The sequence below is a fragment of the Aedes aegypti genome, chromosome 3 (assembly GCF_002204515.2).
Source record: "Aedes aegypti strain LVP_AGWG chromosome 3, AaegL5.0 Primary Assembly, whole genome shotgun sequence".
Taxonomy (NCBI): domain Eukaryota; kingdom Metazoa; phylum Arthropoda; class Insecta; order Diptera; family Culicidae; genus Aedes; species Aedes aegypti.
This window is the reverse complement of record NC_035109.1, coordinates 243,647,379-243,661,022: the sequence shown is the minus strand read 5'-3', so window position 1 is coordinate 243,661,022 and position 13,644 is coordinate 243,647,379. Positions and strand designations below refer to the sequence as shown.

The 13,644-nt window shown below is 38.0% G+C and overlaps 1 non-coding gene and 1 pseudogene across 1 annotated transcript; both read left to right on the top strand.

The window, feature by feature from the left end:
* Positions 1–692: 692 nt before the first annotated feature.
* On the top strand, positions 693–765 carry Trnar-ucg. The gene has a single exon. It is a non-coding gene; the product is annotated as a tRNA-Arg (tRNA).
* Positions 766–4,238: 3,473 nt separating this feature from the next.
* The window catches only part of LOC110678155, a 135,343-nt pseudogene continuing 125,937 nt past the window's right edge, over positions 4,239–13,644 (top strand).

The window sequence follows — 13,644 nt, the reverse complement described above, 5'->3', positions numbered from 1 at the left end:
TAACCTTCCAGTCGTCGCGCGGTTTGCCACCTTAAGAACCACCACGCTGTTGTTGTGATCGAAAAGCGAGGTTTTTTCAACAGTGTTGTACAAAATACAACAGCGCGACGACTGAAGTGTTAAACTTCTGACCCATACTAAAATTTGATGTTTGTGGATAGAATGAAAAGCTATTGGTTGGATCTTACGAAATCTAAATATGATATGACAATGATATTCTAGGAGTCAATCTTAGATATTATTTCCAGATCTTTTATAATCAAGCTATTATCACATCTAGCTATTCATATCAATTTTTGCTATCACTAGGCTCTTTCCGTTTGCTCGGGCTACGACGTTGCAGCTCGTGTTGCCCTTAACTCTTTTCTCCTTGCGCCGGGCAACCTTGTTGCCTTACATACATAGCTCTTCAGCTTCAGAATGGGGTTGGGAGATTTATGGCACGTTTTCACACTTCGAGGCACGCAAGCAGAAGTTTGAATTGAACGAAATGCGAGAAAAGCCTTCCGTAAGCTCCGATGGATGGACGATTATAGTCTTATCTTGACAAATTGTAAGCGCTCGGTTGCGTTTCGAACGTCGTGTGTAGGTATTATCATCGTTGCTGGAAGGGGTGATGTACAAATTCGGAGGAAGCAATAAAATTCAATTGGCCGTTGTGTTTTGTCGTAGAAGCAGGAAGCAAAAAATGTGGCCGTGTGGCCTAATGGAGAAGGCGTCGGACTTCGGATCCGAAGATTGCAGGTTCGAGTCCTGTCACGGTCGACTGAGTGTTTTTTGCTGAATTTTGGTATCTAAGTAATTTGGTTTCTTTCTTTATAACAATACCATACATTGAAGGTTTAGGAGAAAAACTGTCTAGATATTTACGACAACATGACTTTAAAATAGCTTATAGACCAGTTGACAAAATTAAAGATAGACTATTCACAAAAACAAAAGACAAAATAACCAAAAATAGAAACATAAACCTAGTTTACGAAATACCATGTGGTGCATGTGAGAAATCTTACATTGGCGAAACGAGTCAGTTTTTATATAAGCGTTTAAACCAGCATAAGTACAATGTAAAAACAAGAAATATTTCCGGCACTGGTCTGACACAACACGCTGTAGAAGAAGGACATGTTTTCGATTTTGACAAGACAAAAATTCTTGACAAAGTTACGAACAGCTACACTAGACTAATAACAGAGACTTTTTACATAAAGATAAGGGGCGATGAAAATGTTGTCAACATACAAAGAGATTCCGCAAATTTCAAAACAGCGTACAACTCTATTATTAATAAGCTTAAATCCACCCCTAGCACCTAACGAAAATATGTATGTATGTAAAAGATATGTTTGTATGTAATGTATGTAGGGACTGTAATTAGTGTAAAAGTAATAGCCGTCGAATGTAAACAAACGGCTGGAAGATTGTGAGTTTTTATTTTTGATGTATTTTATGTGTTTTTTAAATTAAAAATATATTTTAGAGTCCGCAGAAGATGGTCGAAAGCCAGTAAATCGACCGAAACGTCCGGACAATCTGGCAAATAAAATTTGTGTTTATTTCTCGCCGAAAACCAATCGATGAACCAATGGAGAATTAAGGCGAATAAGAGGACTTATGTTTAAACGTGCCAATATGGGCAATATCTCCTCACCAAAGATTAATTTTTCTTTCCGTTTGAATATAAGAGTTTGTAAATGCACAAATTTCACATGAAATAATTTCTTGCATGAAATGTTGTACACCACATTGCAGCCAAACTGTAATTTTGAAAACGAATTGAAAAATGTGACGCATGTGATGAATGTCATTTTTAACATCCAATTCAATATAACATTTATAACCGCACAGATAAATTCTGAAATCTACGTCTAAGGCAGCATCCATTACTAAAATTGATAATTTGTTCCCCCTTACCCTCCTCCGTAACGCTTTTAATATGTGTTTTTTTTTTAATGAGTCGTAGCGTTTGTGCCTAGCCCTACCACACTCTTCAAGCGTTAATTACTTTGTGAACGGCGCCTAGCGTCACTATAAGAAAGTGTATATTTATATTAAGTTTCATTTGATTTTACACAAAAGACTTTCTAGCATGGACTATTGTACGCAAGGCCCCATACTAAAGCCAACCTGTATATTTATAATCGAAATGTAGTGAGTAAGAAGGTTATTTTTGAAACTTCATGTAATGTTTTAGAGTTTTTATCTGTGCGATTAAAAAATACAACATGTCACAAAACGGCCTTCAATCCGTTCAGTGTTGTGAAAAACTCAATTCCTCACAACTCACGCTTGAGATTTTTCATGCGTGAGTTGTCAATCATGCAACTCAGTAGTCATCATCATGGATGAGTTGGCTCACCTTTTAAGGCCCAAGTAAAAATGGTACAAAAGTCAAAACTGAAAAAGCACTTTTCTCTTTTTAAATAGACAATTCGAAGAAAATAAAAACACACAGCTCTTTTATTTGCCAAATAAAAAGGCTGTGTGTTTTTGTTTTCATCAATTTGTTGTTTATAATGGAGAAAACTGCTTTTTCAGTTCTGCTTTTTGTGTCATTTTCTCTTGCGCCTTAAACTCATTGTCTCGTATTTCCACAGTTTACTCACACACGGCAATAATTTATAGTTAGTCTGGTAAAATTATGTTAATCCTTTCTAACGTAAACAACAACATTCGGGTTTCAAGAGTTTTTGTCGGGTTTTGCGACTGAATCATTTTTTACGGTAGATGTCCATTTCATAATTGTTTTCAGTGTACGTAAAGATACAATTTTAATGAATATGCAGAAAACGGAATTTTATTATGTTCGCAGTTATTTTTCATACTCATTCAGATAAGGACTGTTCATTTTATAAAGTGGACGCCTTGTAGATGCAATATCTATTTAATTTATCGATGAAATTGTAATAGGTTTTCTGCACATTGTTCGACTAATATTGTACAATATTGTGGTAATGAAAAATCCACAAAAACAATTAAATTTCACACTAGTAAGGCACAACGTTTAGACCACTCGATTTTTAGAGGCAATCAAAAACAATGAATATTATAAATTTGCCGGAAAATTCAACAATTTTTATATTTAAAAAAAAAGTTCTACCGCAGGCTTGAAAATCATTGTATCATTGAACGAAACCATCTAATCAAAGTATGCTTGTAGAGTCCAAAGCTTTGAAAAACAACAGTCAACAGTCAGTCAATAAAAAAAGATATAACACAAACATAGTATCCACTTCAATTCACTCTGAGGCACGGTAAATGGCTGGGCATGGAGTACCATTGGTACCTCGTGTACCTGCAGGAATAAAATAGACCCCTATGTGTGGTCCTTAGCCTCTTGCTCAGCAACTCCTATCCCTACCTTCTCGCGGTAGTGACCGGGGTACGAGTAACCTTGGTGAAGATCGGGTAACCAACCCCGGTGGGATCTCTGGTCGTATGCTGATAGGGAAGGGGGGGGGTTGCTTTTGCTTTTGCTTCTGCAAACCTTGAGCGTCTGTACTCCATGTTAGGAGCGGCCCACAACAGCATCTGTTCCCCATGTCAGGGGCGGCTGATCATCGTCTGAGTGCCAGAGAAGTACTCTATGCTAAACTGCGCACTATGGTCCTCCGAACATTTAGGGGAAATGGTCCTCCGGAAATCTAGGGGGTTGGTGTCAGGCCCTGCAAGCCAACTGTAAGAGGTTGTTTCCGAGATACGACCGCCAAGTTGACGTTGGATAACGTTAGCTTCTTCTATTTCCTAGCTTGAGACCGTCACGAAATTATGAAAGAATTCTACTGCTAAAAATCTAATCAATTTTCACACTATTTGTTGCAAGTCAATTCTCACTTATTATGGACATTGTGTGTTATTATTTGGTTGGTTCGGTTAACACTTCAACACCGATAGAACTGGTCGATGGAAGAAGAAGCATGAGCATTAACACTTACTCTCCAAACAAATATTCCGGTTGAACGTTAGGTCCATGCATGATCCACTTAGATTGTTTGCTTTAGTGGGTTTCGAATCCAATTTGAGATTGAGGGACTTCTCTAGTGCCTATTACTATGATTGGCATAGTCTCCTTTTGATACTCGAAGAAGTTTCGCGCCATGAAGAACTTCTTCTACTTCATCGTGGTATCTGGGGACGAACGGCAACTTCACCATCGATTTGAGCAGAGAGGAGAAAATGGAGTTTGCGGAATTCAAGGAAAAGTACCCCAACCTCAAATTGACTTCAGATCCCACTAAAGCAAGACCATTACTACGACGATGGCTCGTATCAATCGGACTGCCCATAAGTCCACTGGAGGAAAGGCCCCTCGCAAGCAGCTAGCTACGAAAGCCGCTCGCAAGAGCACCACAACCACCGGAGGAGGCGAGAAGCCGCATTGCTATCTGTCGGGAACGGTTGCTCTGCGTGAGATCCGTCATTACCAGAAGTAGACGGAGCTGCTGATCCGCAAGTTGCCATTTCAGCGCCTGGTCCGTGATTCAGGACTTCAAGACGGATCTGCGATTCCAGAGCTCGGCCGTCATGGCTTTGCAGGAAGCGAGCGAGGCCTATCTGGTCGGTCTGTTTGTGGATACCAACCAATGTAGATACCAGATCCACGCCAATCGTGCCGAAGGACGGCCAGCTGGCTGTAGTCTTCTCTTAGGGTTACCAGACGTACTCTTTTTAGAGTACAAGTACTCTTTTTTGCTTTAAAAATTTGTGTACTATTATTTTTTACTAAACGGGCTCAAGTGTACTCTTTTTCAGTTATTACTGACGATAATAGACAAATAAAATAACGTTTAAAAGAATCCAGATCAACATTTTTTCCAAGATAACACAGATAGTTGCCTTAGAGTACATCAGCACTCTCCCACCCGAGCACTTCTTCATTTTTTTTTCGACAGTCTAAGCTCTCTGGAGGCTGTTCGGTCAATGAAGCCGGTGAAGCACTCAGCGTACTTCCTGAATAGAATACGCCAAGCATTGAGTGCTTTGTCAAATCGCTTTTAAACTATTACCCTAGCGTGGGTCCCTTCCCATTGCTCCATTCCGGGCAATGAGAAAGCGTACTATCTGGCTAAGGTAGGCGCTAAAGAAGGCGATGTTTACGAGCGTCAAATCGCCTTCGATATTTTTTTTTGCATGAAATGAAGAGATGGAGAAATAGGTAGATGGCTGCGTTCCATATTTCAGGTGTCGAAAAAACCTTAGTTTAAGGAATTGGTGATTTCATTCGTGTCATGTGTCGGCTTAAGTATGTCCAATCCCTATCGAACATGTTGTGATGAGATGCGGTGAGCATCGTGGTATCAGATCTGAGCTGACTGAAACTCACCGGATCCGAGGAAAACAGCAAAAGCCTGTCAGGGAAGTGTTGACGAGCCTTGATTTAGAAAATATGAATTTTATCTATCTGTTTTTGAAGCGTAGAGTAAAGTGGGGAAAAGTTCGAGTGGGGTAAATGTTTCTTTTTAAGATTTCTAGCTCAATGTAAAACAAATCTTATAAATGTCATGGTGGTTCAAAAGCTATTCAAGTAAGAGACTTTCAATCCAAATATCATAAAAATCGATTGAGATTTGGAAAAGTTATGGCTATTTGTTGTTTTTTGACGTGAATATTGTAATTTTTGGGCAAACTTCCGTTGCATTGAACCAATTGAAGATAAAATCTTTTTCAATATTTTATGTAAGGGCGTTTCTAGGCCTATCATAAGGTTGCTTTGAGGTGTATTAGTTTTTGCATAAATGCTTGAAAACAATTTTTGGCCCATAGTGGGGCAAAAGTTCGAATCAGCGGGGCAAAAGTTCGACCCATGTATAAACTCACGGAAAAATTTGCAAATTGCCTAAAATCCACATATTATCTTCAAATTTAGTTAAATTTGTCTGATCGTGTGAAAATTCTCACCAAAATTTTTCATTTCCACTTAGTTTTGCGAAAAACTGCTATTTTTGAGTATATTACAATTAACCCGGTTTTGGGCAATTTTTCGATGAAAATTTAGTGTGTATTTTTCGTCAAACTTAAGTTTACGGCTGGTTTGTTCAGCAAAATTATAGCCAATATGTTGAAGGTTCACTGTACGGTATTTGTTTTGTTTTAACTGCTATTGTTTTCCTGGAAACTTTGATTATACCACTAAGGTCGAACTTTTGCCCCACCTTACTCTATCAATATCCGAGTTTGATTGTCGTTCGTTCCCCGTCTTTCTTTTTCCCTTTCAAATTATCCTCTTCTCGTCGTGTCTCCCACAAACCGTTTTTGTTTAGATTCGTTACAGATCTGGACATCCTGTTTCTTCAAGCTTCATTAGCTTAGTAGTCTAAGTAGCTTAAGAAATCCCAAAAAATCCTTTCCTTTCCGTACAAATGTATTCCCTAACCGTAAAACATCCCCAAACTAACATAGTTTTTAAAATGTAAATAATGTAAAAAAGAAAAGATTTCGGCTCTGTTATGCCCTACGGCGCCCGAGCCTGCCAAATAAACGAGATAAGTAGACAAAAAAACACAGAGAGTTCACCGATTTTTGACAAAAACTGGCTGAATCAAATTGGCACGATCAGCTAAAAATGATTAGAAAAATATATACGCTACGTTAATCTACTGGTTGTGTACTATTCATTTCCAATTAAAAAAAGTCGGTAACAATTCAAAATCACTTTGTTTTGAACAATTTAATCTTTTTGAAACAACTTTTTTATAAAGCACTTTTTCTAGAAATGACGTTTTGGCGATGCAATTTTGTATGATCAAAGCTGTGAGAATGAAAAGGTTTCACTTTGAAGCGTAGTATGGAAATCAAAAAATAAACTAAATTAATAAAATTTAAACTGAAGACAATGCTTGAGGTTCTTTTTAGATTCACATTTCACTCTTCTCAGTTCTTCTGGTTTCTTTACAAACTCATATTGTTCTACACTTTCTTAAAAATATTCTTGCTAAGTACTAGGAAAATAATTCTTTCAACAAACCTTATTTGAAAGATAATATTATTATAAAAAGTCGAACGACATTTTCTTACATTAACTAGTAATTCAAGCGTGAGCTAAAATAAGGGCATAAGTCGCATGATCCATTTCTCTTCATCGATACTCTCTTCTGTGAATAATAGTGACAAGATGCAAGTTTTCACCTTAATACGCAAGAATGCATCGCTGCCAAGTGGAACAAGTACTGACTAAATTGCCTCTTGTCACTTTTATTCACAGAAGAGAGAATCGATGAAGAGAAATCGATCATGCGACTTACGCCCTTATTCTAGCACACGCTTGAATTAAACAAAAAATGATTGAAACAATCGATTCACTCAGAGTCCTTGTTCAATATTGTAAGAAAGCATATTACAGAATTGGTAAGAAAAGTAAGAGTTAGATTTCGTAAAATCTTTGATGAAAAGTTGAGAATAGTGTCTCCCTAAAAAACTTAATTTTTATTGAAATGCAGGAAAAGTGGCTGTAATTAAGAATCAGAAATTTTTTTTTGGAAGAAAATGTCGAAATTATTAATTAGTAGCGCATTGGAAATGTTTCAAGATAGGCTTAGTGTACTCTTACTCTTTTACAGAGTTGAAAAAGTGTACTCTTTTCAGTGAGAGCAAATATGGTAACCCTATCTTCTCTGTGTGCGTATTTCGAATCGATCGACACTTTCATACCAAATCAAAACATCAACAAATCAGTTGCTGATTAGTTTTTAGCTCTTTGTTCAAAAAGTTGATACTGATAGCTCTAGCATGCATGTAAAAAGTGACGATTATAACGAAATTATTTAATCATCGCTAAATGCGAGGCAAACCGGGATGGATTCTTCATTCTAGTGCCGTCCGCAATTTATATGACTCATGCCCACAGGGGAATTTATTTCTTGCGCTGTGATCCTCGAAAAGCATTATTTGGCCCTGATCACCAATCACCAGTAATGTCGCTCTTCACAGTGGAAAATTCTCACTTCGACTGAACACGATAGAATTAAGAGGAGCAAGAAGAAGACCGAAAGGGGCGTTTCCTTTTGAATGACGAAAGTGGCTAAGATAACGCACGATGATATCTGTGTCAGAAATACACAAGAAAAATATGCTTTTCTATGGAAAATAAGACTTACCTCGATATTTCCCAATTTTTCAGTAGTTTAGTCATGAAAATCAATAATTTTCATTGTTGGAGTAGGGTAGGTGTACCAGTTATGGCCATAGTGGTTCCCTATTTCGCCATGCGTGATAATTTGAATGTCTCAACATTTTTAAAAGTTTTTTTTTGTGTTTTAGCAGTAAGATTAACGTTATATCTTGATGTTAAAACATTCAAAAAGATTAAAAATGTGAAAGTTATCCGAATTTCGCATATGGCCAAATAGGGAACCACTATGTCCATAACTGGTACACTTTCCCTAGATTTGTAAAAAGATTTCCAATCGATTGGTGCAAGAATCTTGAAAATCTATCAAGGCGTTAGTAAGTTATTAACAGTCAAAATCTAACCACTTTTCGTGACGCGAGCGATTTTTCGTTTTTCGAAATTGTACCCCAGTATGTTGCCGTAAGACGTTATCCAACGTCAAAACACATCAGCACAGCAACGCCAACGAGAGAAAACGGACCGGAACAATCGGCAAAGACCACAGAGACGGAAATGAACTAGCGATTGGAAGTTGATACATGGAACTGCAAATTTCTCAACATCAACGCAAGAACACGCCTACTCTCTTATGTACTGAAGCTCCGTGGTTTCGGCATAGTAGCGCTGCAGGAGGTGTGCTGGACAGGTTCGATGGTGCGAACGTTTAGAGGTAATCATACCATCTTCCAGAGCTGCGGCAACACAAGCCACGACGTCAAGATCATCATAGGAGATTTGAATGCTCAGGTTGGCCAGGAGGAGGAGTTTAGACCGACGATTGGAAAGTTCAGCGCCCACCGGCTGACGAACGAGAACGGCTTACGACTGATAGATTTTGCCGCCTCCAAGAATATGGCCATTCGTAGCCCCTATTTCCAGCTAGCCTCCCGTATCGGTACACCTTAGCGGACAGAATCGCAAATCGACCACGTTTTGATCGATGGACGGCACTTCTCCGACATAATTGACGTCAGAACAACGTACGGTATCGACGCCCGCCCCTGTATAATCTAGCGCGACTGGCCCAACCGAACGTCGCCGCCGCATATGCGCAGCATCTCGAGGTAGCGTTACCGGAAGAGGACGAGCTTGACGACACAACTATGGGACGACTGCAAGGCAACCGTATTTCAAAGGAAAATTTTTCAATCTTTGAAACCCTTAACAATTATCAAAAAAAAAAGTCAGCTCACATTTTGCAAAAACTATTTCAATTTTCATTTTGTAAATTATGCCTATCGTCCATTATACCTAACGTAGGGCGACAAACTGGAATGTGAAAACTATCGTGCGATCACTATTCTGAATGCCGCCTACTAAGTGCTGTTCCACATTATCTTCCGTCGTCTATCACCAATAGCAAATGAGTTTGTGGGTAGTTATCAAGCTGGTTTCATCAACGGCCGCTCGACGACGGACCAAATCTTCACTGTACGGCAAATCCTCCAGAAATGCCGTGAATACCAAGTCCCAACGCATCACATGTTCATCGATTTTAATGCGGCTTATGATAGCATCGACCGCGAAAAGCTATGGAAAATCATGGACGAGTACAGCTTTCCCCACAAGACTAATAAAAGCAACGATGGACGGTGTGCGGAATAGCGTGAATATTTCTGGCGAACATTCCAGTTCGTTCGAATCCCGCCGGGGACTTCGACAGGGTGATGGACTTTCGTGCCTTTGTTAAACGTCGCACTAGAAGGTGTCATGTGGAGAGCCGGGTTCAATAACCGAGTTACGATTTTCACAAGATCTAGCCAATTTGTTTGCTTCGCGGATGATATGAATATTGTCGGGATAACCCTGTACACCCGCCTGAAACGTGAAATGATAAAAGTCGGCCTGGTGGTGAATGTATCAAAAACAAAGTACATGCTGATAGGCGGAACCGAGCGCGACAGAGCCTCCTAGGAAGCAGTGTTACGATAGACGGGGATACTTTTGAGGTGGTTGATGAGTTCGTCTACCTCGGATCCTTGTTAACGGCCCATAACAACGTTAGACGACATACGGAGACGCATCATCAGAGAAAGTCGCGCCAACTATGGGCTCCAGAAGAAGCTGCGGTCGAGAAAGATTGACCCCCGCACCAAATGTACCATGTAGAAGACGCTAATAAGACCGTTGGTCCTCTATGGACATGAAGCATGGACCATGCTGGAAGAGGACCTGTAAGCACTTGGAGTGCTCGAACGAAGGGTGCTTAGGACCACCTTTGGCGGTGTGTGGTGGCAGAGAATGAACCACGAGCTCGCGAGGCTCTACGGCGAACCCAGTATCCAGAAGGTTGTGAAAGCCGGAGCGCTGGCAGGCCATGTTGCAAGACTACCGGACAACAATCCTGCAAAAATGGTGTACGCATGGAATCCGGTTGGTACAAGAAGGCAGGGAGCACAGCGAGTGAGGTGGCTTGATCAGGTGCATCAAGATCTGGAGAGCGTGGGCCAAAATGGAAGTTGGAGGAACACAGACATGGACCGAGTAAATTGGCGTAACATCGTTCACGAGGTTTTATCAAATTAATTGATGTAACACCAACTAAACAAATAAAATAATGTTAGGAAAATACACATAAAACATAAAAATTGTAATTTAAGTGAAGATGAATCGAAGCCAAAGTTCAAATTTTCAAGAGCACGGATCTGGAGAACCAAACATCCGTTTGAGCTGAAAACATAATCGATTGGTCACCACCAGCTAGTGACCAATCGATTTTCAGCTTCAGTTTTCAGCTCAATCGGATGTTTGGTTCTCCAGATCCGTGCTTTTGAAATGTGAACTTTGGCCTCGATTCATCTTCACCTTAACACACTTGAAATCGCACTATCAGTGGATTAGCCGCCCTACAATAATTCTAAGAGATATTTTTTCACAGGCTTTTTAGGCATTCCTCGTTTACGCGGAGCATGTGTACTGGTACAAACATGAGTTCGAACACTGTGGGCGAAAAAGGGATGCAAATATAAAGGTGTGTAACTCTAACACCAAATTGTGTAACTTTAACACATGCTTCTTGTAAACAATTTTAAAAGTGCAGGATTTTAACGAGTTATTAAAGATTTAGTTTTGAATCTCTGATGAAACTAATGTACCGTAATCCGGGGTATCATTGATCAGCGGGGTAACATTGATCGAAATGACTCATCTCGTAATAAGTTCGTATCATCATTTATTGATGAAACGTGTCTAAAGCATGAATGTTGCTTCTCTTTCTTATATTTATGAGCAATTAAAAATTAAGATTTTTGCAAAAAATGCATTAATTATATGCGTAAATTTGTCAAGTTTGCGAAACAATGATTTCAATGGTTAAGGATGACACTACCGAAGATTCATGTCTCACATAAGTTCTAAAAGCGATATGAGCAAGGAAAATGCGGTTCTCACTAAAAATGGCATCGCCAAAAACGATTCTGCTGTCGAAACTTTTATAAGTATGTTCAATTAGGCAACATTAACGAATTACTGTTAAGAATGTAGAATTCCCTTAGGAAATTGCCTACCTTTAGGCGTATTCCACTGTTCGAGGTGTTTTTAATTTTAAAATAACTCAAAATTTAAATGAGATGTAAGTGTTTGGACATCATATTCGGCTTCAGGGGCCATGATTTGAGTAAGTAACGACATTTTCAATATAACCGAACGTTGTTTACATGGATGATCAATGCTACCCCATATCAGCTAAACGAAAAAATCACATAAAACATTTTTGTAAACATGCTTAAATCTTTCAAAAAACAAAATACAGTATATAGTCACGAGCTATGGGTGGCAGTACTTGTTTTAAAAATATAAAACTCAGAACATTTGCATTTTTGAATTGAATATTTAAGAAATATCATAAAAACTGATCAATGTTACCCCGGATTACGGTACATAAGTTCTGAAGTTAAAATGCTCTGTATATTCAAACCAGAATTTTGGTGAAAGTTTCCTAGAAAAATTTCTAAAGTAACTGAAAAAGAAGAAGCAATCGAAATCGAGAATAATATCCCGCAGGATTTTCAGAAGGAAATCCTTGTAAACCCGACCATTGGAGTACAACAGAGCTTTCTCAGATTGCGTTACTTAGTTAGTAGTTTTTTAACAAAATATGTTATAATTTCGGTTTATTAGTGGTTGAAATAACAAAAATTATAACACAATTCTTTACGCTAAACAAAACGAAATATGTTATACAGTGACCCCACGCAGTTGAATCACCCACAATTTATGAATCAGCTGACTTCAAAAGACAAAATTATTATGAAACTTGTCACAAAACATCACAGAATTATTTTTACTGATAAGAAATTATGTGTAAACATAATTCTGTGATGTTTTGTGACAAGTTTGATAATAAATTTGTCTTTTTAAATCAGCTGATTCATAAATTGTGTTTGATTCAACTGCGTGGGGTCACTGTAATTAAAAAAAATTAACTCATTCTGTTTAAATTTTTTTTTTGTTTAATTTTGGTATTGTACATAACTGAATTATAGCTAAGATAGTTATTCTTATGTTTATTTTATAACAAGTTGTGTTATAATTTAGTTTGAAATTGAAAGAAATTTTAAAACAGTCTTTGTTATTATAACTGATTTTGTTTTAATTATGTTATAATTTCCACCACCAACTCAAAGTGTAAAAAACTCAAAGTGTAAATAAAACAACATTTTTTTATTTGTAACAAATCTTTATATGATTGTTATACAATTTTGTTGTCAATTGATCGGAAATATCAAGCGGAGTCCCAAGAAGAATTTGTGTAGGAATGATGAGAAGATTTCCCAAAAATAAAAACTATGTAGTCAGAGGCGCGTCCACGTTCGAAATCATGGGTAGGACAAACGTTTTAATTTTTTTTTTTGCGCAGTGAAGCTAAGAAAATTTTTGATCCTGGACTGTTAATTGAAGGTTACTATATTTGAAATATTTCTACTGTTTCCAAGCGTTCTAACGATATTTTCAGGTGATTTTTTCGCGCAACAGAAAAATATAATATAATTTTTAGAAGTCTGTTTTTTTTGACTCCAATACAATTTGTATAAAAAAAAAATGCTGAAAAAACTTCAAAGTAGATTTCCTTAAAACTAGGTTTTTGTCACTGACCCCTTTGCTTCTATCCCCCACATTTTCATGCCATTACTTCAGATAGTACTCCGGAAATTTCTGAAGGAGTTCATTAAGTGATTATTTTCCAAGGAATTTCTCCACGAATTTTCGTAGAGAATTTCTCGAACAATTTAGTTTAGGATACCTCAAGATTTTAAGGGGGCAGGATCCGTCATTGATTTCTGAATTTTCAAAAACAGTTTTTTCGTTCAGAGTCAAGCAAGTTTGCAGGAAAATGTGTTCACTGTATTCTATTCTCCAACCGAAACACAGTGAACATATTTTCATCGAATAATTATTAGTTTTGAATAGAAAAACTGCTTTTGAAGTTTCGATGATGACGATGATTACGATGACGGAGCGTTGAACGTTAACCTAGATTTTCCCAAGGGAATTACAGAAATGGAATTTCTCCAAAGATCATTTAAAAAAACCTCTGA